Source organism: Rhyacophila brunnea, unplaced genomic scaffold (genome assembly GCF_057557595.1).
Source record: "Rhyacophila brunnea isolate RB1 unplaced genomic scaffold, BYU_Rbru_1.0 scaffold_4, whole genome shotgun sequence".
In the NCBI taxonomy this organism is placed as follows: Eukaryota; Metazoa; Arthropoda; class Insecta; order Trichoptera; family Rhyacophilidae; genus Rhyacophila; species Rhyacophila brunnea.
The window spans coordinates 21454744-21482293 of NW_028233068.1; the positions used below are offsets into that span (position 1 = coordinate 21454744).

At 34.1% G+C, this 27550-nt stretch overlaps 1 long non-coding RNA gene and 1 pseudogene across 2 annotated transcripts; both read right to left on the reverse strand.

Annotated features, from left to right (window-relative positions):
• Positions 1 to 17709: 17709 nt before the first annotated feature.
• Positions 17710 to 27387, reverse strand: LOC147067080 (pancreatic triacylglycerol lipase-like; annotated as a pseudogene). The gene is made up of 7 exons (XR_015071484.1): positions 27295 to 27387; positions 26302 to 26484; positions 25404 to 25478; positions 23727 to 23761; positions 22525 to 22798; positions 18812 to 19054; positions 17710 to 18105 (listed from the first exon to the last, which is right to left on the reverse strand). The product of XR_015071484.1 is annotated as a pancreatic triacylglycerol lipase-like (transcript).
• LOC147067081 (uncharacterized) lies at positions 24409 to 25124 on the reverse strand. Its single transcript, XR_015071515.1, has 2 exons — positions 24964 to 25124; positions 24409 to 24591 (listed from the first exon to the last, which is right to left on the reverse strand). It is a non-coding gene; the product is annotated as an uncharacterized LOC147067081 (long non-coding RNA).
• Positions 27388 to 27550: the final 163 nt, after the last annotated feature.

Below are 27550 nucleotides of genomic sequence, written 5' to 3' on the forward strand. Positions count from 1 at the left end.
ATATTTATCAGTTTATACTTTTTTCCACCTTCTGCAATTTTAGGCTTTCGATAGTAGTTTCCAAAATTTACTGAAGTCGGCTGTACACTGCCGCTGGGATGTGTTAACCTACGATGTGTGGGTATTGGGTACTACTAACAAACTCCACTATTAGTGAGACTTTTTTGTTTTGTGAGATTTCATTGAATATCGAAAGAGTGGGTAATAAATGAAGACGAATTGTGAATGTGGCAAAAATCCCTAGAATTCACTCCCACTCAAGGAATGTAAATGATTGCTTATTTCTAGAATAATAAATTTATGATAGCCAATTATTATTTTGCATAATATAACAAAACTCAGTTGACACCCCTCGTAGTGATGTCCCATGGGGATAGGCAGGTCATGCGTTTGCTTAGGGGTGGTAAACAAAGGAACAAACACGATATATCATAACTTTTGAGAGCAGTGGTTTTCCATGAAGCAAACGATGCGGTCGATTCGTTAGAAAGTGGAGACATATTATTAGCTTAATAAATAATTGAAACATTAAACATCCTGGTACCTAACTTATCCTATTATTCTTATTTTGTACTGTAATAAACAATGGCGGTAATTTTCCCTGTCACCTGACCTGTCAGCACCTCTGATATCCCCACGTTCATAAAAACACCGCTGATTAAGAATGTGTTTCATGGAAATGCTCTAATACTCAGTATATTATAATGATTAAAGATTAATAAAATAGGTTGTTCGGTACCCAACAAATCATAAAATTTAAAAGTAAAAATGAATGATGGCATTATAAGTCTGCCTAAGGGTGGCACTTTGTATAGGGATACTGATATCACTGACCCCTTGTAATCGATAACTCTTCATGAATGTTGTTTGCTACTGGGGGCTTCAATACTCATTTTCTGCTTTTCTTTCTGTTTCTTGTGAATTTATTTCAGTTTCATCCAAAATGGTTGCACTGAGAAATATTAAATTTTGTAAAATCCATATTGGTGCTCTGCAGGTTTTTAATATATAATATATATCTAGACCACCTGTATTTAATCAAGTATAAATTTGCTGTTATTTCCGCCCTGCAAGTTTTTCAAAGTCAAACTCATGTTTACTCACATACAAATTTGATCGTTTATGTAATATGTATTTAGGTGTATTTTAAAATATTGATATAATAATTACAGTTTCTCACAGCATTAAAAATAAAGTAAACTGTTAAGTACTAATCTACAAAGTAGATAAGTCCCCTTTATCTCTCTCTCTCCATATAATACCAAAGTATTGGGATTTGATATGCTGGAATCTCAGGATTTCGGAATTATAAGTCACACACTTTATTCATCACCATCTGTAATATTCAAAAATGTTGAATCCTCTTTCAGATGGAGTCCTCTGTGGTTTTGATGTATGTGATATATCTTTGCATAGTTTATATGATTGTTCAAATAGGCTTTTTTCAACATCTTTGGTAATACTTAACCCAATTTTGAAACTAAGAGAAATATTATATACTTAAATTTTGTATATATTCAGTATAGAATAAAAAATATTATTTTATCATTAAATCAGTGTAAAGAAATCATCTTACGCCAAAGAAAAAAGTGCCAAATTTCGTTTGGTTTCGCCAATTCCGAGATCGAGAGATGAAAAACTAATCCCTGGATCTAAATTTATTATTAGTAGATTTTTGATTTTTTATGTACCTACTTCTACTTATTTAATAATAAACTGCCGTAGATATTCTGATATCTCTAAAAGTGGACAGGTTTAAAGAATATAGCATACTTATACCTAAATGATCGATAATTTGTAATATAAATTCACTCTTTTTGCAATGAAGTAACATCTACTTAACTAACCACACTTTATCATTATTCATTATTATGTGCCTTACAAGCCTTAAGGCAAAGTCTTCACTGAGCCTTTTTTAAAGAGGCACCTAGCGGAAAAATACGAAGCTTGCAATTTGAGACATTTTTTTTGATAATTTACAATTTACTCCCTATATTACTAATATTACTAATATTACTCCCTACTGCAGTTATCGTTTGTTAATGTATGGCTACGGCCGTATGTTGTAGCTTAACTACTGAGAAATGCCAATAGAAATGGCGTATTTCAAAAAAATACTACCTTATTCTTAGGTCAATAATTGTTATAAAACAATCATTCTTCGTACAATGTTTATCACATTTCAATGGTCAAAGACATACGAGGGTGGGTCAATAATTCCTTAGAAAAAAGCATTAAAACAGTTTTTATTTTTGTATTTTTTTTTTTATTTCTCAACATAATCTCCTTGGAGCTCAATACACTTGGTTAGACGTTTCTCAATTTTTTTTAAACCGTCAGAAAAATAAGTTTTCGGAAGGTCCTCAAAATAAGCATTTGTCCGATCGATGACTTCTTCATTTGAAAAAAAAACGTTGTCCACTTAGCCATTTTTTTAAGTTTGGGAAAAGGAAAAAATCACCGGGGGCTAAATCTGGCGAATACGGTGGGTGGTCGACCAATTCGAACTTCAATTCTTCAATTTTAGCCATTGATCGTAAACATGTGTGAACACGGGCATTGTCCTGATGAAAGAGGATTTTTTTCCTGTTTAAATGAGGCCGTTTTTCTTCAATTTTGTTTTTAGCTGGTCCAATAAAGATGCATAATAATCCCCTGTTATTGTTTTTCCTTTTTCCAAATGGTCAACGAAAATAATTTCACGTGCATCCCAAAATACAGTAGCCATAACCTTACCAGCTGATTTTACGGTTTTCGCCTTCTTTGGACATGGTTTGCCTTCGCAATCCACTGCTTTGACTGTTCTTTCGTCTCGGGAGTATAGTGGTGTATCCATGTTTCATCTACAGTCACAAAGCGACGAAAAAATTCATCCGGATTGCGTTGCATGAGCGACAACAGGGCTTTAGAGGCCACCACCCTATTGCGTTTATTGTCGACTGTGAGCAAACGCGGCACCCATCTTGCAGAAATATTTTTCATGCCCAATTTGTCATGTAAAATAGAAATGACGCTACCTTTTGAGATCCCTGTAACCTCAATTATCTCACTCAACTTTAATCTTCGGTCACTTAACACCATATCGTGGATTTTATTGATCATTTCTGGTGTAGTCACCTCTACAGGACGTCTTGAGCGTGGTTCATCCTTTGTTGATGTACGACCACGTTTAAATTCATTTAACCAGTTATAAATAGTTGCAAGTGAAGGAGCAGATATGCCGTGAACTAAATCCAACTCATTTTTTATTTCCTTTGCTGTTAACCCTTTTATATTAAAATGTTTAATAACAAGTTTAAACTCAATTTTCTCCATTTTCCATTTTTCCATTTTCCACAAGCATTTTTTTTTTTAAATGTACGAGAAACACACAACAACCCGACCAATCTGATTGAAACTTCGCAGCATACTGAATCGGTAGTGCCGCTGCATGAAAACAAACCGCTTACAGTACTAGTCGCGCCACCTATCGGCTTTTCTAAGGACTTATTGACCCACCCTAGTAGCTTATAATGAGTATCTTTAGAATTATCTTCAAATGTGTTAATCCTGCCCATTTTTCGAATAATACAATGCCTAATTCTTACCAAATTTGGGATCACACAGATTATAAAATATATTTTTTATCGTAAATATTTCACTAGATAATGTTAACATTAATAAATTTTACTAATAGTTTTATAAATGCATTTAAAAATTAATAAATCTAAAAAATCTTAACACCACTGCAAACTACAAATTTATTATTGAATATTTTCTGTATAATCGTTCTACAGAGAGGCAACCTTTAATAATTAATATCGTAGTGGGTGAGTTTATTTTTTGATCAGCCATTTTTTTGTTGTGGATATCGTTTGATACCTTTATCTCCCATTCCATAAAGCGACTTGCCATTAGTCCTCCATTAATAATTGCTTTGAGGTGTTTTGGCAGATAAGTCGTATCCCACTTTTGGATTGTTAGGTCAATACCCACTTTTAAAAATATCCCATGAATAGCAAATAACAGCCGAAAAGTTTTGAGGGTATTCGAAGCTCTCGACGAAATATTCCAAAGCTCTTTTGTGGGTTCCTAGAAGAATTGCGCCTTTTAGCTGGTCACTTCCGCCGTTGGGCCAAAATTCAACGTATCCTAGAAAACAATGTCAGTAGGTACCTACCAATCAGATTATGTAAACTGGAAAAAGGCTCGTAAAGGCAATTCTTCAAATAGGTACGAGAAATTTCGTAATTCTGATTCATTTGAAGCATGATTTAAACTTTTCCTGCAAAATTTTTCAGGGTCTGGGTCGGGGAATGGGATGATTTGGCACCACGAACTGGCCTCCGGCGATTGGCCTCCGGTAATTGGCCGGCGGTACAATCGGACGCCGGCCCAATTGGACGCCAATCCAATTCGACGCCGACCCAATTGGCCTCCGGCAGGATTGGACGCCGCACAGTTGAATTAAATGCGCAAAGGAATAAACGTACGTTACGATTTGTTGGAGTAAATAAGCAAGTCAGTTTAATATGCTTCTATCTTCTCAGTAGTTGTACGAGTACCTTATACATTTCGCGCTTGACACATTTTTAATATAGATTGAGAATAATTATTATGCCTTATGATGTTTATTAAAAGAAAATAATTCTTCCCTCGCTAAAACTTAAAGATGTGCATAATCAATTAATTTATTATCTATACATGGGTACTTATTTATATTTACAACAAATATTAAAAATAAAGTTAGATGTTAGAATGAAAATAACATTATAGTTCAGCGTTTTATCGACTCAATATTATAATAAAGCTTAAACATGTATATTATTATGCATAAATGCGTATTTTAAGATAGTATGAAATTACAAACAAAATATTAAGTAAGTTATCTGCTAAGTATAAATGTTTCAGTAGTTTGATTGATAAACTACTTAGGTACTCGGTGCCGGACGAAATCCCGAAGGCCGAAATCCCGAATGCTGAAATCCCGAATGGCCGAAATCCTGAAAGCCTAAATCCCGAAAACCGAAATCCCGAATACCGAAATCCCGAACGCTGAAATCCCGAATGGCCTGAATCCCGAATGGCCGAAATCCCGAAAGCCTAAATCCCGAAAGCCGAAATCCCGAACGCTGAAATCCCATTCACAAATGAAATTGAATTGAAAAACATATCACATTCGTGGTACACCAGTGGTACCTTAGAGTAATAATATAAAAAGAGTGTGTATTGTTCAGCTATATGAAGCCGTGTTTCTTACGTATAACGTACATTAGAACTTCTATTTTATTATTATCAACTAAACTATGAAACGTTATACCATGTTGCGGCTACCAAATTTAAGCATAACATAGTTAACCATATTTACTAGATACTAAATTAACTAAAAATAATTACCATAAACTTTATATTTATCACAAAAAAGTTTTAGCAATATGTGCTCGCAGTTTTTGAATGAATGGAGTCATTCAAACCAATACCTAATTATTTACCGGTGACGTGTACAAAAAATATTTAATTTAGCCGTAGAAATTCTATTTTACTCTAACGCATATTGTGGAGAATATAAGAATAGTAATAGTGTGAAGAAATCTTTCTCACTCACACCTATGGTTTGTTTTTGTTCAGGCCTTGAACACAGCCTATTTTCTTTTGCTTTACAGCAGTGGTTACAATATTTTTTGATCGCGCACCAAAAGGCAGATAAAAATAGTGCACACCTCTAATACAATTATAATTTTACCTAATTGTAGGTGTAGGTGTAGACGTACATCCTTATATATAGCTATAATTGCAATTTAATTGAGCATAAATCAACAGTGAATTGTATTGTAAAGAGGAAATATGTTAATGTCATCATATAGGTACCTAATAAATAAACTACATATTAATTATTTTATAAACAGCTTGTAAACACATTTATTTTTCTTATTACAATTTAATGTGAACAATGAATGCCGAAGACGCAAAAACTAGTTTATTTTATGTAACTTTTTAAATCAAAATGCACCGAATTTTGATCCATATTTTTTAATATCATTACTACATTAACCTCGTGTCCGGAAATTTGTACGTATGCAGTTTGCCGTATCACACTTCACTATGAAATGTGGTACCAGAAATATATGGTCTTAAAATAAAGACCGTCCAACCTCTTTGGGGCGTATAGTACTGAGATAATATTCATGTCTAAATAAAATACGGTTCTTATCGGTATACAGGAAGCTAGCGACAAAAAAAAAATTGAAAATAGTCGATATACTGGATTATTTGTTAGGTTAGGTTTTCATTCATGAATTCATGAATTTTGCCAAAATCGGCTATGAAAATTGGCCTGGCTTCCTGTAAACCGACTTGTACCTAAAACGCTTACAAAATACGTAATAAAAACTACCTAAATATAAAGGAAATACAGATGAATATAGGTATGTTAGTAAATTAGAAATACAGAACAACGCGTATTTTTTCATTTCGGTGCTATAGAAGTGACCGTATCGTATACGGTCATCGCTTTCCGATAAGAAAGCTCACGGCGAACTGTGATGCGGTGAAATTTAATTACCACGAAGTGAGAGTTTATAATAATGTGATGAAAAATGTATTTAAAGTAAGATTTCTATTATACCTATTACTTTTAGACAAATTGTTTAAATTATAAATAACGAAAAATGAAAGATTTATTAAAATGTTCGAATAGAAAAATATATTATAAAACAAAGTAATAAAATGATAAAACTGTGCAATGACATATTATTAATGAATGCAGAACCTACCCAATTCATCAGTAGTTCCCAATACTCCGGCATCGGTGTGAATAACGACCACAAAGTCGGCATCTGTATTTCACAATTTGTGGCTGTCCTCCGATGAAAAGAAACATGGTCCAGCAGGATCTAGGCCGACGATACGTTGAATGTTGTATTTTGCAAAGTCTTGAAATGTTTTCCCTGCGTATCCTGGCACATGAGCTCCAAGACTATGGCCTATCAACTGAATGGGGAGTTTTAATCCGGCTGTAAAAAACGATTTTAACGTAACTCATTGATGTAAATCATAATGTACAGGTTAAAAAATACAAGACATAAGACTAGGTATATATTGCATAAGGCAGATTTATTATAATTGTTTTTATCTGATACATCGTTAGTTGGAAATAATGATTCTGTCACATCGCATATGTGGTGGCCATTGATGTATATCAATGGTGGTGGCTATTCAAGTTGTTGTCCAGATTTCAGTATATCCCCAACAGTTATTTTTCAATTCATAATTTTGATCGTTCGCGCATCCTGGGCCACGCTAACAAAACAGATTAGGATTCCCCACCATACCCCATATCTGCCCAAATTGCTGTACATTTATAACTGTCCAGACCATAGACCGGTCAACCCAAGTCTATTCGTTAAACATGAAAAGCCCATTTTTATTGCCAAATAGTGTAAGAATGATTCTATGTTCGATGAAGTGTACCTTATTTTATCATAAGCGGTTATAAACATTATAATTGATAGTTATTATTTTCTTTAAAACTCTGACCAATGTATTATATATTTGGCATTGGATGATCACTTCTACTTTGTTTAATCACGTCGGGGTCACCACTTTGAGGATGGATGATGAGGAGATTGGTGAGTTGATTTAGGCTGCGGTAGTGGAGATGGATGTAGATGTTAATTGTCTTGATGCAGGGTACAGAGAGTTACATTGGTCGGAGTAAATATTAACGGTGCTCAGTCTGGCAAAGACTTCGTTGCCGGGATTTTTCTCGACATCGCGGGCGCGTTTGATACTGCGTGGTGGCCCTTGGTTCTGGCAAAGCTTCGGCTGAAACAGATCCCCGGGGACCTCTTTGCCTTGGTTCAAAGCTACTTCAGCAATAGGGAGATAACCTACGACTCCGGCCCCAGCCTGATTCACAGGAGGACCACCATGGGGTGTCCCCAGGGCTCCGTCTTGGGACCCCTTCTGTGGAACATACTGTTTGACGACGTTCTGTCCCTGCCACTGCCTCCGGGCTGCACGCTCGTTGCGTACGCCGACGACTTGCTCCTGCTTGTTGGGGCGACGAGCCGACCGGCATTTGAGCGTGCAGCCACGGACGCCTTGGGCAGAATCCTTAATTGGGGGTTGCTGAACAAGCTGACCTTTGCCCCAAGCAAGACGGAAGCTGTCCTCCTCAGGGGTAGTTCTCGGGTCAACATAACTCGACGGCTGTCCACGGTTCGTTTTGGCCAGACCTCAGTGCGTTTCTCCGAAAGGGTTACGTATCTGGGAGTAATTCTTTATGACAAGCTGTCTTTCGTTCACCACGCCAAGACGGCCGTTTCTAAGGCCAATTCGGCCTATCAGAGAATGGCCCGAATGGCGGGCAGCAATTGGGGACTTAAGCCTAGAGCCCTTAAGGTTGCATACGGCGCAATTTTCATGGGAATTGTCGGTTACGCCCCCAGCATTTGGCATTCCCGAGTAAACTCCTTAACTCTCGTGAGACGCGCACTACTAAGCGGGCAGCGACTTGCGCTGATCTCGCTTACCAAAGCCTACCGCACAACTTCTACTGACGCGCTTGCCGTACTCGCGGGGGTGCTACCCCTCGATCTGCACGTCCAAGTCAGAGGATCGGTCATCCTCCTCTTGAGGGGGATCAGCACAATACTCGCCGGTGTCCATCTGACACCACCGCAGAGATCCGAGGACGTTCCTTACAGGAAGACTGTAAGTGACATTGTGTACAAGACCGCATTTGCGGCATGGCAGGCGAGGTGGACCGCCTCCCCCAAGGGGCGGCACACTTACCGTTTTTTTCCAGACGTATTCTGCAGGCACCAAACTAGAAGACTCCAACCTTCGCACTGGATTAGCCAGTTCCTCACCGGCCATGGCAACTTCGCCGCCAGACTCCACGAGTTTGGCTTGATAGTAGATGGGCCGGGTTGTACCTGCAGGCATGACCACCAAGATGTTGAACACATCCTCTGGGATTGCCCGCTTATGGAATTCGAACGAGCGGAGCTGTTTGCCAGGGTCCGTCCTCACACGGGCCCAATTGGTCATGGAGATCTGGTAGCAACCGATGCCAATTTTGCGGCATTTGAGAAATTTGCAGCGTCGTATGGGGAGCGGGATAGTCCCGACTCTTCTGTAGACTCATCCATTTCAATTCGTGACACTCAGTATGCGGGTACACAAAGCGCTTAACGTCAGCGGACAGCAGAGCCAGTCCAAAACAAACATTTTCTTTCTTAACTTTCTTCTTTAAGCCATCTCGGGACGGAATGAGCACTTAAAATCACTTCTTTCAGACACGTTTAAAGCGTCATAGAAAGCGGCCGTGCATATCCACGGTTGTGCATATATGACGGGTGGTGGTGGGCACTTTAACGTAGACCGAGCCGCGATCCGAAAGTGACGACTACCAATCACAAAACGTACTGTAAAATAAGCCGCCATCTTGTTTGTCGCTGTGTTTCAATGTTACCTAGGCACAAGTTATATTATTAATTTTTATATGTTAACTAACTTAACTACAGATTTACCATCAAGTGTTGTAATACAAAAAAACTTAAGAATCTCTTATAAGTACCTAGGTACATATAGTCTAAGAACGCGATGCAGAACCATCTTGATTAATTATTAACCCGCACTTGGCAATGAACACTATCCATAGTTGCTTACTAATACCTACTACGGGATGTACATTATCAATGGATACAGTCGGCCATGCAATTCTAGATGTCGTTTTCGGTCTCTTAAAGACGGATGCTTATCTTAGGGACTTACGCCTCTAAGTATGCTTCTGCATCGAGTTCTAAACTATTTTGTTATCTTAATCTTAAGAGATAACCTTAATTACCTTGAATAGGTCATTATATTATGAAATATTATATCTGTACACTATTTTACCTCTTACATATTCGTAAAGCCTTTCTCCCAGCATTCTTCCAAATATTTCAACATTTTTGGTGGCGGAGTCGTATTTCTCATTCAGAATCTCTCCTGTTTCCAATACGAACACATTAACATCGCCTTGCTAGATTAAAGCAGCAGTAAGTTTATTTGTAATGTCATCCCCTTGACTAGTTTTGGATCCATGAATAAAGATGGTTGTGCCAAGATTTCTTTTATACATTAGAGACTTCAGTAATTCGTCGACTGAATTTGAGAATTTAAAAGATGTCTGAAAAGAAAAAAAAATACGTATTTTTATATAATGTCCAATATTCTACCGACATAGGTAAGTTTATATCTCTATATTTAAACTAAAGTGAGTTATATGACATGTACTTACTAGACTTCGAGGGCACATACAACGGAATCAAAAATAGAACATTATTTAGGTAGGTACGTACTTGCACCAAATTAAAGACCCCAAATTGATGTCTAAATTCCCAACTGAAAACGTTACATTTCTTCATTTAAAGTTAGAATATTACCCTTATTTTGAAGACAAAATAATCATATTTTTTACAAACCGCTTTGCCGTATTCAAAGTATAAGTAATAACTAGCATTGTGATCGACAATCACAGTTTCGTGCCGCAGCCTAACTATTATAGTGTATAGAGGGTCTTTCCGAATCTCGAAAAAATGGGATGATAGGTATGTCACAGATACTGAGAGTAATAATAATTACTCTCATTAAACTACCCAATACTTACAGTGCAATTAATTGTGCAGACATTTTATGTATATTTTTTAAAATTCAAAGTTTTAAAAATAAAAATTCTTTTCAGTCATTTTAGATAGGTAACTAAATGTTGATTATTTAAAAAGAAAATCATTAAAATATATTAAATTTATTTTCAAATTCACCCACAGACGTATTAATTACCCTTATGGACATGGGAGAGAAACAAAAAATGCGCCAATTCACATTCACATAATCTGAAAATACTACACTGATGTTTGGTAAACACTTTTTGATCCATAATACTATGGTAAAGGCGGGATTCATGGAGTGGATTTTGTATTAAATTATCAGTAGAGCTCGAAATGGTTCGGAACGCACCGGAACCTAGCTCCAGTTCATAAAATCAAAAAAAAAAAGAAATTATCGCTTCGTCTTGTGGAAGACCGTCTGATCTATGTAGGCCATATAACAAACCAAACACATTTATTTTTTTATAAAATATACATAAAATTAGATAAATATGTTAATATTTTCGGAAAACGATTGAACTTTTCAGTTTTAAAAATTTCACAAGTTGATTATCACTAGTTTTGGATACGCAAATATTGTCTTTAAAATACTTGCTATCAATGTAAGTTTGCGTTTTCCTTTTGATTCAAATCAATGTTCCAATAGGTTGGGTAATTCCCATTGAATTATTGGTCTTAATCAAACAGACGTTGAAAACAATTAATCCATCACTTTTAAAAAATATTTAATTACCAAAACTTTGCACGTCTTTGCATAGGCTTTTCAGCTAGTTTCTTCATAAATAAAACTATAAATAATATAAGACGTAGATACATAAACTATATTAAATTACACACCTTTTCGGGTAGAATTAGAGATAAATTGGCGGTTGTTGGTTGTATTACTGCTAACTTTTCTATTTCAAAGTATCGAGAACCACACAATCGCTGGACGGGAGTACCTTCATAACAAACAAATCGAACATTTTCATTACAATATAGTAAACATAATATATTTTGGGCAACTTATTTCAATTAAATTATGCAGTGCAGACCGTCATTACCCAGGAGAGACTTATTATGATTATTAGATTACAATAGTCTCGACTCTCTAGATTAGGAAGGGGGGGGGGGGGGGAAACTGTGGCCCGTCGGGTATTTTTTTGCGGCCTGCCATAATTAATTCTACTTCTGATTACGAATAACTTTTTTATTATTTTTTAAAAATATTGACAATAGATTACAATTTGAAGAATTTGTTGTTTCGTAAATGTATTATCTCAGTACGTCTTCCTTGCGTCTCGTCTCATACTATGTAACCACTATTTTCTACGTTGAACATCGATTGGGAATGAATGTAAAGAAATTTAGGATTGAAATTATTGATCCGCAGTATGACACTGATTTAGAGAATTGCATCGTCGTGAAGAAATATCCAAATTTTACAATGCCCTTAATTCAGACAAATTCGACCAACTTAAAGATTATGCAACAAAAATGTTCGTTATTTTTGGATCAACCTATATATATATGAACAAACATTTTCGATCATGAACCTCAATAAAAATTCTTTACGATCAATTATCTCCGATGCCCATTTAGAAGCAACAGTTTCATTCTTCTCATTATTTTTTTTGTAATGTTTATTTTTTGTGATAATAAATAGTGTATACTTATCTAAAAATGGTACGAGTATTTTACTTGCGGCCGGCCGCTCATTTTGAATTCTTGAATTTGGCCCTCCATCCAAAAAGTTTGCCCCCTCTGCTCTAGATCTTACTAGCCGCACCTAAGTCGTTTTGGTAATATTATGTTTGCTCTTCCACACTGGTTGCAGTCTCGACATAGCATGGGTTGTCATTGCCATATATACATATTCCCTTTGACATAAGTTTTCGTCTTAAGTTGATTCGACACAAAAATATATTATTCGATGAAAATCTCTATTTTTTTCAGTTGCAGATTGGATCGCGGCATAGTACATTATATTACGATATATTACCATCGATAATTTTGTCTTGGCTAAGATTGTGATCGAGAAATCTTGTCTCGAGAAATAATCAGAAAATGGAAATCTCGAGAATTCTTATTTCTCGAGAAATTGTCAAATTTTCAATTTCTCTGTAAAAAAAAATATTCGCCAAAACAGCTAAAAAGTTGAACAAAATTCGGCGAGAATTTTATTTTAATCTCGAATTCTCGAATTTTGAGAAATGAAAACGGTCGAGAAATCACTGGCTCTAGTCATGGCTATGTTTATCTTTACTTACATCAGTTTGCTTTCTTTTTCAATCCGGTGGAGGAAGATATCAATCTCTTCGCGTGATTTCGCAGTTGGCAAAGTGTCGTTTGTATATTATCTGACATTTAAGAGTTTTTCATTTCCGACGCCGTTTGTCTAATTCTCAAGTGCTTTCTTTATAAAATATTGATTATACAGATTGAAGATATTTGCGGAAAGAATACATTCTTGGCGTAGTCTTTTTTGAACGGAATTTTTTGGATTTTACATTATGCATCTTAATATTATGGCAGATCTGTGGTTATAAAACTTTCCATGAGAGATACGAGGTGTGTCGTAACTCTTATCTCAAGGAAAACCTCCAACATTTTCTGCCATTGGGTTTCTTCACTATGGCTTAAAAGTGATTTTTCGGTTCCATGAAAAAACAGAACAAGACAAAACATAACACGATAAAACAGAACACGACAAAACAGAACATGACAAAACAGAACAGTGACAAAACAGAACAACGATAAATATAACTATGACCTTTCGGGAAAAATATAATTTTAATATTGAAATTGTCCTATCTCTATTAAGATGATAGATTTTTAATAGCAGAGATTTTCAATACGCCATAAAAAATCAAATTATATACCTAATTTCTGCATTACTAATCGGTAGAAAGCCTCAAATAAACTTAACTCAGTGTTGCCGGCAAGCTTTGGATGGGTTTGGGTCGAAATCCCGAAGGCTGAAATCCCGAATGCTGAAATCCCGAATGGCCGGAATCCCGAATGGCTGAAATCCCGAAAGCCTAAATCCCGAAAGCCGAAATCCCGAAGGCCGAAATTCCGAATGCCGAAATCCCGAATGCTGAAATCCCGATTGGCCGGAATCCCGAAGGCCGAAATCCCGAAAAATAATTAAGAGAGATAAAAAAATGCTTTTTCGTCTCCTGTAAAAAATTGCGCAAATTTTACAAAATATATGATTTTTTGTCTTTCTTGTAAAATTTGCGCAATTCAAAATAAGTGTTATGATTGCGCAATTTTTTTCAGAAGAGACAAAAAACAATTTTTTTCGTGATTTTTGATTTCGTCCGGCACCCCGATTATTATTAGCTAGTGCTCATACAGGTCGCCTTGAAGTTATAAAGAAAAAGTATGAGACACTTACTAATCGAGTGGCAATAGTAGTGCATGATTATCAAAATCAAACAGATAAATTGAGGTATTTACGCCAAATGGCCAACATGCATATTATACCTTGATGATTTCACTTAAAAATTGATTTTTTTTAAATATTAAATATTTATATATAAGTATATGTATTTTGTTTAAAATTTAATTAATAAATAGATTCCACAAAAATTAATGTTTCATTTTTCCCCTGGCTGTTCTATCATGGAACCAAAATCTCATAGGCAATACTAATCCATGATGGAACTATTTTGCGTAAGATCCCTTTTTAAAGATAACTACATACATATTGCAGGATAATCATTAATTTGATCAAAAACAATAAAATAATCTCTGGTTCTAAGTATGAGGTTGTTGAATAATTACCTAATATATCAATTTATTCTCGACTATTTATTGAAATCGGATAAATGCAATAAAAATATTAAAATTTCTGAAATGCATATATAATATAATATATTGTCATTTATTTTGTAGCTTGTAGACATAAGAATTTTGCTACAGCCACAGTACGAAAGTTACTCTCAAATAATATTGTATTATTCTCAGTTGTTCCAATACTTAAAACATATAGGTCTTAAGAAAAAATCAATGAAATCAGACGAAATTTATTAATAATTGTTTTTTGACTGCTACCTTGGTATCATATCGGCTTCCAATTGCAAAGAATCAAGCTTAAATTTAAATTAGTATTTAGCACCATGAGATACCAACATGTAGGAAGTACATTTATAATATAGAAATTAATCATACCAGATGATCTTAAATTGATCTTGGTATTTTATCGGCTTTAAATTTTAAAAGAGCAAACTTAACTTCGAATTAGTATTCCGTACCATAAATAATTACATGTCTATGCTGAACATCATTCAAATTAGACGATAATTGATTTCAATCAGTATGTATATATATATATATTTATTTTGAGCGCCATATTCTTTTGTCTGGTCTTCTGTCAATTTTCAATTTTTTGTCAACTTCTGTTAATGTAAAATTTCATATAAAACAGTAGGGCTAACTAATTAATAATACTTACCAATATAAAGGTGTAACGCCAACTGTGTCGAATATTTAAAAAATGAAGATCAACTTTTTCCTTCGTTACATAAATACTACCTAATGAAACGCTTCTACAGAATCATATTGTGTGTAGGTATCTACGTAAGAGGTATTTTCGTATTATAATCACCAGGAAACGTCCATTTGAACAATATTTAAACAGATTAATGTGTTATCAGAAAATATACGTATGGTTGTATAATAGGTACCTATTGACAGTCTGTGTTTAAGTGTTTTTTTTTTTTAATTATACAACAATTTAACTTTGACCTTAACGAATTAATTTTCAACTTGATGTAAAGAATTTTTACAAAATACTTCATAATTTAACAATAATTATAGCAAAGTATGGTGAGAAGGGCAATGTTTTAGTGTACTTGAAACGGACCCTAATCAAATTATCAAATTATCAAATCATTACGTTCCATTACAGAATACAATAATAAAATTGTCGTTGACAGAAAAATATTCATCTACTGGTGATTTATTTATTGTCATGGCGAAGTCAATACTAATTTGAAATCGCTTGTTGAAAGTTCAGTGCGATTCTGGAACAAACGCCACAGGATGCGCCCATCATAATAAAACGATTGCACAATTACATAATATGTATGCAATGCTTTCATAATACATGCATTCCATCGTGCATTGTCCATATTATTTGGTGGATACAAATTATTCAGCAATATAACTAATTGGGCTACCAACCTTGAGTGTTAGTTTGTGCAGTTAGATTCAAGGAAATAAGGAGTAAAATCAACGTGCTGCAACTAACTATTAGGTCCATACTCTGACTTAAACACAAATTGAAAAACAATATTTGCCAGACCCAGGATTCGAATCTGGGACCCACTGCGCTATAGGCCGACGCCTAAGCCATGCGGCGATCGTGGATGCTTATTTAATTCAACGTAACTACTCGTTAATTATATCAGCATTATATATAACCTCACATTGTATAAAACTTTTCAATTATTTGACAAATTGAGGATATTGTCTTTGGTCAGTACCAGTGCTTGATTGTAGATATCAGCAGGAAATTCCAAATTCAAAATCGAGATTTTATTGAACATAGTATGTACCCTTATATTAATATCCTAAAACATTTTGAGAATCGCACCATTTCGATTTTTGGATTCACGAAATTACTCAAATTTGAATCGATCACAATATTTCTATTACTTATAATATAGATAATACCTATCACTTTTCAAAACCCCTTTTTCTATCTGTCATCATATTTTTTGCGTCTTTTCGTCCACCTACCACACACTAATTATAATGTCGCTCAATACTTTCTATATTAATCGATATATCACAAATCACAATTATTATTCTACAAAACTATTTAATTCTTAAATCGCCCCCATTGGTTGGTGTACGTGTAAGTTTTAACTAGAAATAAATGCATAAATTTTCCTCACTAATTACTACGAAAATATAATTTGAAAACACTTGATTATTTATTTTTCGACAATTCAATGCGAGCGAGGGAGATAATATTTTTTATATCATGTTAGCAAATATAAGCGAGATATAAAATAATATCGTTTTCATTGTAAAATGTAGTTCAATAATAATTTTCGTAGTTGCTACTTTGAGGAAAACACAAAAAATCTTGTCAGTCCACACTTGGTCCCAAGGATGTTGGAATTTATTCATTAGGTAGTACATTAAGTACTTACTAATTTTAAAATAAAACGCAATGTTTGCTCATAAGCAAAGCATAATATGGACCCACCCCTTAAGAGTGGTAATTATCTAATGAAAAAACTGTGACTGTCGAAATGACCTATTACATAAAGTAATCAGTGCGCCAAGTCCAAGTCAATAGGTTTCATGATAATTAGACTTTTTTCGTCATTTCATTAAAATCGAAGATATTTCTTTTAAGAGCATTTTCATGCAAGATCTATCGAGGCAGCTGGCTCTACTAGTATTATATAATTAGAAAACGTTTACTACTACACCAAATATCTATTTTGTTCTCTCTTTCTTTTTATATAATTATAAAAGTTATCGATTGATAAAATAATATAAAAATAATTTATTAATTATGTAAAAAATCCATTTTCTTTCTAGTCTAGAAATTTAAAAAAATATTTATAAAAAAATCATTTAGATAGTGCTTGCAGTTTCCAAGCTGTCAGTGCGACAGATTAACGCAATGACAACATTTAAGATTTACACATCATCGTTATAGGATTGGTTTGTCGAATATCCGTTTTTGTCGAAATCGACATTTCAATGCAAAGTGATTTTTTGTATCTAAATGGACCAGAACTATCCTTTTCTTTAAATTGCTTTGTAATGAAAACAGCATTCATATGCTGTAAAAATAACAATTTAAATACCTCCATGTATTTAAATATAGGATAATGATATTTGTTTTTCGTCTCCTGAACATTTGACATTTGGTCTATTCGACAAACCAATCCTACAGCGACGACAAATCTATGTCATATAGATAAAGAATAGAAGATAGCTTGATAGCAACCAAGAACTTACAATTCTGCTCCTGTATGGAAATATTATTTTATTATTATAATAAGTAGATATCTATGTTAGAATATACCTATATATATTCAAATAAAATGAACACGCCAAATTATACTGAATTTTCATTAAAGTTTTTTTTATTTAATCATAGTAATAAACAATAACATGTCATGGATTAATAAAATTTTTTATAGCATCGATCCAAATCTTATATTGGCTGACTTCTGGCAGAATACCTTCCTCTCCCAGTCCATAAGGTGAAGTACCAGCTGTCCTCAAGTAATAAATACCTCGAGATGTATTTGGTACCCAATGTCCCATATAAACAATAGGATTGGGTGAGCAAGTTCCATTCATAACTCCCAGCTATCACATGAGACTGCTGGGAAGTTGTAGGGATTCGTGATGCTTTCGACGTACATTTTCCAGGACCTTCCATGACTTTGTGGAGCAATCAGGGCGTTTGGTTGGTTTTCCCCATTATTGGGGTAAAAGTCAACGTGTCCTGTGAAATAATTTTCGAGTCAATAATGATTTGAATAAAATTAATTTTTTTGGCTATATATATATATATATATAACTGAAGCACTACGTCGTGTACGAGTGGGAAATTCGCAGTCCAACATCCACCCCTGAGATTCTCAATTTGTGGCGCCTGATGTTCGCTTTCACGACGCTCTCAAAAATTCGGAGCCCAGTTTCCTGGCGCCCAATCGGTAGCGCTACCTAGGCACGCCATCAACAACTTATACTATTCGTTAATTGATTATTTAATACCTAAAATTTTTTATTGAACGAATAATTCACTTGATTTGAGAAAGTAACATCCTTGATTGAACATAAATAATTTGGAAACCCTCAGAAACATAACGATTAGATTTTTATGTAAATATAATAGATATGTTTCTGAGATATTTCAAAATTTAAATGATTATTATTAAATTGGTAGAACTCCATTATGTATAATGTTTTAAGAAATCATTTTAGTGTTGTTTTTTATCGAAGGATGGCAACGATGGGTTGTTTACGGGCAAGTGTCTCTTTGGGAATTGCATGTTTCTTATTCTGTAGCTAGATATCCCCAGTATCATTACAGTAAACTTGACTTCGCCTTAATAGGGTGGTAAAAATACTTTATCCTATTCGTTACGTACCTATCAACATATTTTGACTCACCCTTTCAAAAATATATGAAGTAAAAAAATACACACCTAGTGGTTCGATAATTCCTAAAATTCCTGCATCACTATGTATAACATCCACAAAGTCAGCATCAGTACTACAAAGTTTATCTCCTGGTTCCATTGAGAAGAAGCATGGACCAGCTGGATCCAGGCCGCTGATGCGATTGATCTTAGACCCTGTCGAGGAATAAAAAGTTTTTCCTGCATATCCTGCTACATGAGCTCCGAGACTATGGCCGATTAAATGAATTTGTGTTCTGTCAACTCCACCTGAAATAAAAATGACAAAAAGGAGCAAACTGGTGAGGAAGATAGACTACGTAAAATATGGTTGACAACAACATAATAACTAGATAGAACCCAGACCGTGAAATCAAGATCAAAATAAGTGATATAGGAAGAAAATAACCACTTTTAAATAGTCTATTTTATTTAGGGGAAGGTTGCGATCATTGGACCAGTGCTTTCATTGGACCACGTAGGTATATCAGAAATAAAAGACGTTAGAAACCATCAGTGACCTCACAAAGCCAGCTTTCCATGCCTCTTCCGCGCCTCTCTTATTTCAGTCTCGTCTTGGAAGTGGTAAATGAGTCACGTTCGTTGGTGTATTCATCGTGCATAAAATATAACAATCAAGTAAAACTAAAACGAATGTAAGTATGATTCTATTAACTATATTTGGTTGTACTTACATCAATTATGTTAGGTAATTTATTACTATTTGCAAATATGATAATAGTTGTTACGCTAATACTTTGGTTTTTTTGTGAAACTTGTTTTTGTGACAGCACCCGTAGTTGCTATCATTGGACCATGGGTAACCTCTACCTTTGGACCGGTCCAATCGTGGGAACGATTTTATAACATTTTTCACATTATATTCTTTTTGCATTCCATAATGGCGAAGAGAGGTAATACTATACCTGGAATGAGCCCAGCATGTCATTGGCATTACAAGCATTAAGGAAAAAAGAAGTAGGTTTGAATAAGGCAAGTCGAATGTTTGGAGTTCCAAACGAAGACTAGATGGAAGCAATCCAAAAGTCAAAGAAGAAATTCAGATAGTTGGTTCCGAAGGTGACCTACCATTAGAATTATTAGAGACAGAGCTTTGCGAATACATTCTCGAGCTTGAAAGTTGTTTGTATGGTATCACTCCAGTAGATGTCAGGCGATTGGCATTTCAATTTGCTGAGCAAATTAATATAAATAGATTTAATAAAGAAAAGCGAATTGCAGGAAAGAAATGGTATTACGGGTTTACGAAGTTGCGTCCAAATTTGAGCCTACGACAACCGAGAGTTACTTCATTCAACAGAACTACCAGATTTAATCAAGCTACAATTAAAGACTTTTTTGATAAACTTCAGACATCTATGGATATGCATGACATTAACGATGCTCGGCGTGTATTCAACATTGATGAAACAGGTCTCTCCAACTTGCAGAGAAAACCTAGAAAAAAATTGGCATTGAAAGGTAAGCACCAAGTTGGAGCAATCACTAGTGGAGAACGTGGCACAACGACCACAGCTGTATGTTGTGCCAATGCCTATTCGTTCCCCCGCTTATCATATTTAAACGGAAGAGTGCAAACGATGAATTGAAAGATGGAGCACCACCTGGTTCAATATTTGCTTTCAACCCAGACAGTGGCTTTATTAATAAACAAATATTTTTTCTATGGATGTAACATTTTGTGGAGAATGTAAAGCCATCTCCAGAAAAAAAAGTTTGGTTATACTGGACGGTCACACAAGCCACACCAAAAACTTGGATGCAATAGATATGCGAAGAGATATGGTGTAGTAATACTTTCACTTCCAGCATATACATTCCACAAACTGATGTGTCATTTTATAAGCCGCTGAGTAGTTATTACATAGATGAAACCGAAAAATGGCTTCGTCAAAACCCTGGGAGATGTGTGACGACATTTCAAATATCTATGCTCTTTGGAAAAGCCTATTCCAGGGCTGCTTCTGTCGGTACGGCTGCAAATGGCTTTCTGAAGACAAGCATTTATCCTCTGCATAAAGATGTATTTTCTGACTATGAATTTGTGATAGCCCATGAAGAATCAGAGAATGCTTTTGTTTCATTTTTATAAAATATTATTATAAAGCACCTTGATTGGACCACGTGTGTAAATTATTATTATTTTTTCAAAGTCCAATGATGGAAACTTAGTGGTCCAATCAAGGAGCATGTGGTCCAAAGACGGCAACAAACAAAAAATTGGTTTTCCTGTTAAATCTCGAAAATGGTTAATTTTATTGGACTGATGCTAAGTGTATACATAATAAAGTAAATAATACATTGAAATGAACAATTTGTTTTATTTTATCAATAATATTTGATGAGTTACACCATCACAAAGTTAAGTGGTCCAATCATAGCAACCTTACCCTAAGTCTCTTCTGCCGTCCGAGGACTTGGTGGAAAGACCGATTGTTTTTAGTCGTTATTAAATACTAAGTATATCAATAATTTATTTTATTTCAATTATTAATATTGTATAAGTCTATTTGAACTATTTATGTTGTCAGCTGAATCGGGCAAGAAACCTATTTTCAGAGCGATCTAAAATAATAATAATAAAAGTTGAGATAAAAAATGCCCTCGACCCGAAAGTCAATAAAGAGGTTGTGTACTCGAATAATATCTGCTTCGCTCCTTGCACACAATAGTGGCATAATTATCATTATGTCAGTTTCGACACGATGGCCGAGCGGCTTAGCCGGCTTTCACGTCTAAACTTGCCTCGTTTGCAAAGTGTCGAATACGTCGATGTGTCGTCATCGTTATTCACAAAACAAACGTTGCCAAATGGAGCTCCGCAGATTAGTCAAATGCTACTTTTTGCAACAATGAATGCAACAAAATCCATAGTCGAAGACGCCAGAACGCATACGAACACTTACGAATTTATCATTCCTATATCAGTTTGCCGATCGCCGCATCAAGATATCTATATGTTTCGAGAGGTTACGTACAACTGTCGCTAGGTAGAAGTGCGTGGTCTTCATATGCAACACTGGTCGACGTTCCTAGAAGGTTTGATTTGTAGCTGTGCGGCAGACGAGGCGAGTTTAGATGTGAGATCTGGCTTAAGCATCGGCTTGTAATGTCGTGAATCCCAGGTGAATCCTGGGTCTGGCAAATACACATATTGTTTTTCAATTTGTGTTTCGAGTCGTAATATGAACCTAATAGATTAATCAAGTTGCTAAAATCCATTTCTCGTATAAACAAAATCTGTTAGTACCTACAACCTCCACTCCGTGGAGGCCCATATTATGATGCTCTTAGGATCGAACATGGTGAAGTAGTAGTAGTAGGTGTATCAGTTTATTAAATATTTACGTAGACGTCATTGAAGTTATAAGCCCTCCACCAAAACCCGCCCCGTACCACCCTCGGTCTTAATCGAGAGAATCACGGGACACTTCAATTGGTGATGTGAAGCATCTAAAAATTGGCCTGGGAGTGTCCTGGGAGAAAATGCCCAAGACTTAGGTTGCTACGCTCAGAGTGAGCTCTGCCTGAGTTTACTCTAATGCAAAGTGCCGGGGAGAGAAAAACCACATGGAAATTACTAAAAAGAAAATTAAGTTACGTTGTTTATTAAATAAAAAGAACGAAGCTAATCATACGGACAGCAAAATTTATGTGAAGAGATCTTCACGCCCGCAATTTTTTTGAAAGCAAAGTCAATAAAAAGTAATGTTTTATACCATTTACATATTCAACCAGTCGAAGCCCCAGGAGTTCTCCGATAAATATGACGTTTATCGCCGCTCGGCCGTAAAAGGCTTTTAGTAGGTCTCCAGTATACAAAGTCAGGACGTTGGTGCCGCCTTGTTTTAACAGGGCACTTGTGGTCTGTTTTATAACACCACTTCTTTGGTCGCTATAGTAACCGTGAATGACAACGGTGATAGGAAGGTTTGCGTTAAATTTTGATGAATTAAACAAATCTGACGCCGGGTCTGTTAGCTTGAAAAATATCTGTAAGAAATATTTAAATAAGTAGGTACGTAGAACTTGAACAAACTGAGTGATTTCAAAAACAATGAAGCGTTCGGCTACTGTCGATGTCACCCATTATTGTGTCACTGCTATTGTAGTGCGGGTAAATGATACGAGTACTAAATGTAACATTTCGTCACTTTCATGGAGAAAACTGCTGATTGCTGATAACGAATCCAGCTGTCTCAACTACTCGTGGTGAGTCGTGCATCGATTTGATCATCGCTCGCCACATCGACAAAATTCATTCTAAAAATTACATAACTTATTACAGCTATCATAAATCCATATTGATCATTACTTCTAACGATTATGTTTAGCAAAAACTTACGCACCAACATTACTATATGAGTTCATAAACTTTAATTTTCAGAAAAGTGCAATCGTTTGAATCCTTTGGATTTGGTTAATTTGACAAATAAATTTTCTTTCGAATTTGGACAACCAGCATTCAGAGAATCAGTAGGCAAAGCATGTATCCATGTTTAATAATTTTAGCCGTCAGGGTTTAAGTAACCATCATCTGAGGGGCCCAGGGGGGGTGGAGCCCCCTCCCCGCGAAGCGCAAGGCGCCGAGTTTTTCTTTTATTGTGTTAACTGTCAATTCATATGGGTACATGACGCGATCTTACAATATTAAAAAAAAATGTTAAATTTGCTTGTTCACTTCAAATAGAATAAATGGCGATAGAAATTATTTGCTATAAACTGTGACCGATTTGGAGAATTAATTTTAGAGAACGGAGATAGATATTATAGAATATTATAAAATAAATACCATTGTTAAGGTCCATAAAACTTTAAACTATTTTAATAGGTTTTTAGCTTAGCAAGGATCGTTCCTAATACAAATTACATGATTTCGTCAGAATATAACTGCGTGTACAAATATATGAATTTTCTAAACCTTTTCAGTTTCATTTCCACTATAAAGAATCAGAGATATGAAGCGTCTAGTTACAAAAAGCGATATGATAACATTTTCAATATTTGCAGGAAACATGTTTTTCTGTTTTAACGTAAAATTTGTTATTTTAAGTTAAGATTATGTATTCTATCATATTGTATGTTTAAATTAGAACAAAATAACAATGTGTAAGTGCCTATAAACTCTATAATCAAATAAATATTAGCAAAATAAGATTGTATATATCGCGATTTGTAACCGACTTTAGGATTGGCGCAAACTCACCTCTCATTCGGCACGCGCCAACGAGAAGCAACAGCATGATTAGGAAACAGTTTGTACTAAAACTAATGTTATTTTTTGCTCTAAATTAAAAAAAATATTAGCATGGTAACACAAATGTTTTTAAAGATTTACATGTAAGTATTATAAATTAGAACTGGGAATAAAACTTAGATAATAGAAATGAAAATAAAAGCTTAGATAATAGAAAGTAAAATAATGTAGAACAGAACATTTTATTGTAGATTATTTTGGATGAAATGTATGTTAATATTTTATTTTGGAATAAAGCGTGATAAGGAATTTCCCTGAACTCTTAATCCAGCAAAGGATGGGCACAGAATATGAAGGATAGAAAATACCAAAATGTTATAGGGTAATAAAAGATAATGAAATTAAATAACGATTAAAATAATATTTATTTTACATAGTTGACATACAAAGAATGACATATTTCGATGAAATACATTAATGCCAACAAATTAAAATTACACACAATAATTGTCTACAAATACGGTACCACATTTAAAGCCCCTTGCATTGTGTCGGCACGGTGAGACCAGGAAAATTAGTGGGGATGTACCTAAAAAAATAGAAAGCAATTTATTTAGTATAATATATGTATGGGAACAGTTTAATTTTAATCATAATTTTTATAAAGTTAGTATAAGAATATAATAAACACCAGACGCATTTGGAATCCACTGGAATTTCATTTTAACAAATTGTTTTGATAAGCTTAATATTTTCATAGATAACACTCAACGTAAGAAAGTGCATTAAGTATAATCAATTAAAATCTAATATATTTCACATAAAAAAAATAAAAACAAACATTTACTGACATAACACTTCGTATACACAAAAATATTACTCAAAAAATACTAATTAAAAATAAAAAAATATATATTTAGCGGTTACACTGTACATGGCATGTAGTGCAAAATTTACTTACTTTATACGGCGCTCCTGTTCTTTTTTTCACGAATCTTTGTTTTGTATCCGCTTTTTAGACACTTCATTAGTGATCTGTTTTAAATTTTGGAGTTAGTCACTCATTATTTATAGTGATAAAACAAGATGAATATACCGAATAACTGTCACCTTGATCGTAAAACTTTAGATTTAGTTCTGACGCCATTTTTAATATTTACCGCTCGCTGATTGGTTGACAGAAATGCGCGCGGAGTTATACAGATTTAAAATATTCCGATGTCTGATTATATCGCTTTTTGTACCAAATTAAGAATTTAAATATTTTTTTTGTAGGTTTATATCTGGTTTAGAAACATAAAATTTTCACACATGGTGTAAAATTACGCGTACAATACGAACGTATTTTTTTCTCGATTTCGACAAAATGTGGTTTTATCGCTTTTTGTAACTAGACGCTTCATATATCCAATGCGCTTGGTTGTGTTTTGTCGTCCACCTGATAATCTAGACCAAACATTATCTCTGTAGCAGTACCTGAAAAGAAGATATTCCAACTATATCATTGTTTTATGAAACGTCAAATAAGTGCATTCATACTTTAATTAAATTGTGTTTTATTAAGATTAAAAATTACAAAATGATAGTCGCGAAGAGTAACGGAATTAAAAATAACAACTCAATGAATGAATAGTTGCATCTACATGATTAGCGTAATATGGAGACTCACTAAAAGCCTTTTTCCACAGATCGGCTACAAATGTTATCAAATTCAAGTATTAAATACAGCGCTTGGAATGGACAATTTTACAAACCGGCGATAATTTTCCGAAAATATTTACATATTTATCTATTTTGATCTATATTTTATAAAAATAAGTGTATCAGATTTTTTGTTATATAGCTTACATATCTCAGGTGGTCAAATATTTTTTCTACAAGACGGAATGATAATCTCGAGGATTTCATGATCCGGTGAACGTCCCGGCCCATTTCGCACCATAATTAAATACCGAAGTAGGCTCCACCAAGAATACTGATTATAAACGATATACTTAACGTTTACATAATACATGTACGTAATTTTTCGTAAATACTTGCACAAAATATTTTTTTTGCAATTATTATTCATATAATATACCTAAATTATTGAAAAGTATTCAGGCTGAGAGAATTTTCATCGATTAGCTGTTCACCGAAGTGATAAGTTGTACGAATTTATAGAAAAAAGTTACATTTAAGTACTTATTACAAAAAAATACATTATTTGTTATGAACCTTGAACGTATTATTTCATAAATTATAATATGATACTGCAAATATTACGATTAAATTTAATGCAAATTGTGGAAATACTTACAGTTGTACGATGTTTTGTTGATGAAAGATTTTTCCATTTCAGTGAACTTTGTAGCAAAATAATTATCCATTGTTACTGGATTGATTGTCATTATCATGAATATCACTCCAAAAAGAATATCACGTGATGGATTAACCATTATTGAATAACTGTGATTAATCGTAAGCAAAATATGGTAGGTATCTAAAGTTTAAACCAGATTATTGCACATATTAAGAGAAGATGTAATAGAAATAATTTACAGTGAAATTAAAGTTTAATTGTATTTTAATTGTTTGATCCGTATCTAAAAATGTATTTGCTTTTTAGTACATAGTCATGCCAGCCATGTTTATAATACGTTTTTCTATCAATATAATTTACTTAATTTAGATTTATTGGCAAAACTTAAAGAGTTTTTAATAAATACCTATATAATATAGAATTGCATTATTCTTAATTAACAAAATATTTATTTTTAATTCGGTTAGGTAGGTACCTACATATTTTAATTTCAAAATCTACATCAGGTACGTAGGTTTATAGACGACATTATTTATTACGATTTTTAAGGATAATTTATTAAAATATATTATATTATATTTCAGATTTTAACTTCGACAAATATGATGATATTAAATTATGTAGGTCCTAATATTGTTTACTCACCTTTTTAGGTAACTACCACATATAGGCAGCTACTACGGTGGGTAAGTACACGTCACGTTAAGTATAGCAGAATCAAATTAAATTAACGATATAGATATTGACTCATTAAAAATAAATGTACCTAATTCGTTTTACTTACCTAAGTAAAGATGTTATGCCAATTGTGACAAGACAGGTGTATTTTTTTATTGCTACGTAAAGTTAGTATACACTCATAGAGTGTTAAATAAATAGTAGTTTTGTTTATAATTTACTCACACCTATTTAAAAATAAGAACTGAAAATAGTTAGGAAAATGGCGCATTATAGTCCGGTTAAATCATCTATAAAAATATGAAATATTACCTTTATATTGTGACTTGTATTTTACACTCTAAACACATCTATACTCACTCGATATTCACTTGAGAATGACACGCTTACGCTATATTTTGAGATATTTGCCAGGTGCAGTAGATATCTACCTATATATTTATGTTTTTTTAATAAAGGGTTATCCAAGTTTTGGTACTAATTTACTTTTTTAATAAAATACACAATAGGTACGAGGGTGGGTCAATAATTCCTTAGAAAAAAGCATTAAAACAGTTTTTATTTTTGT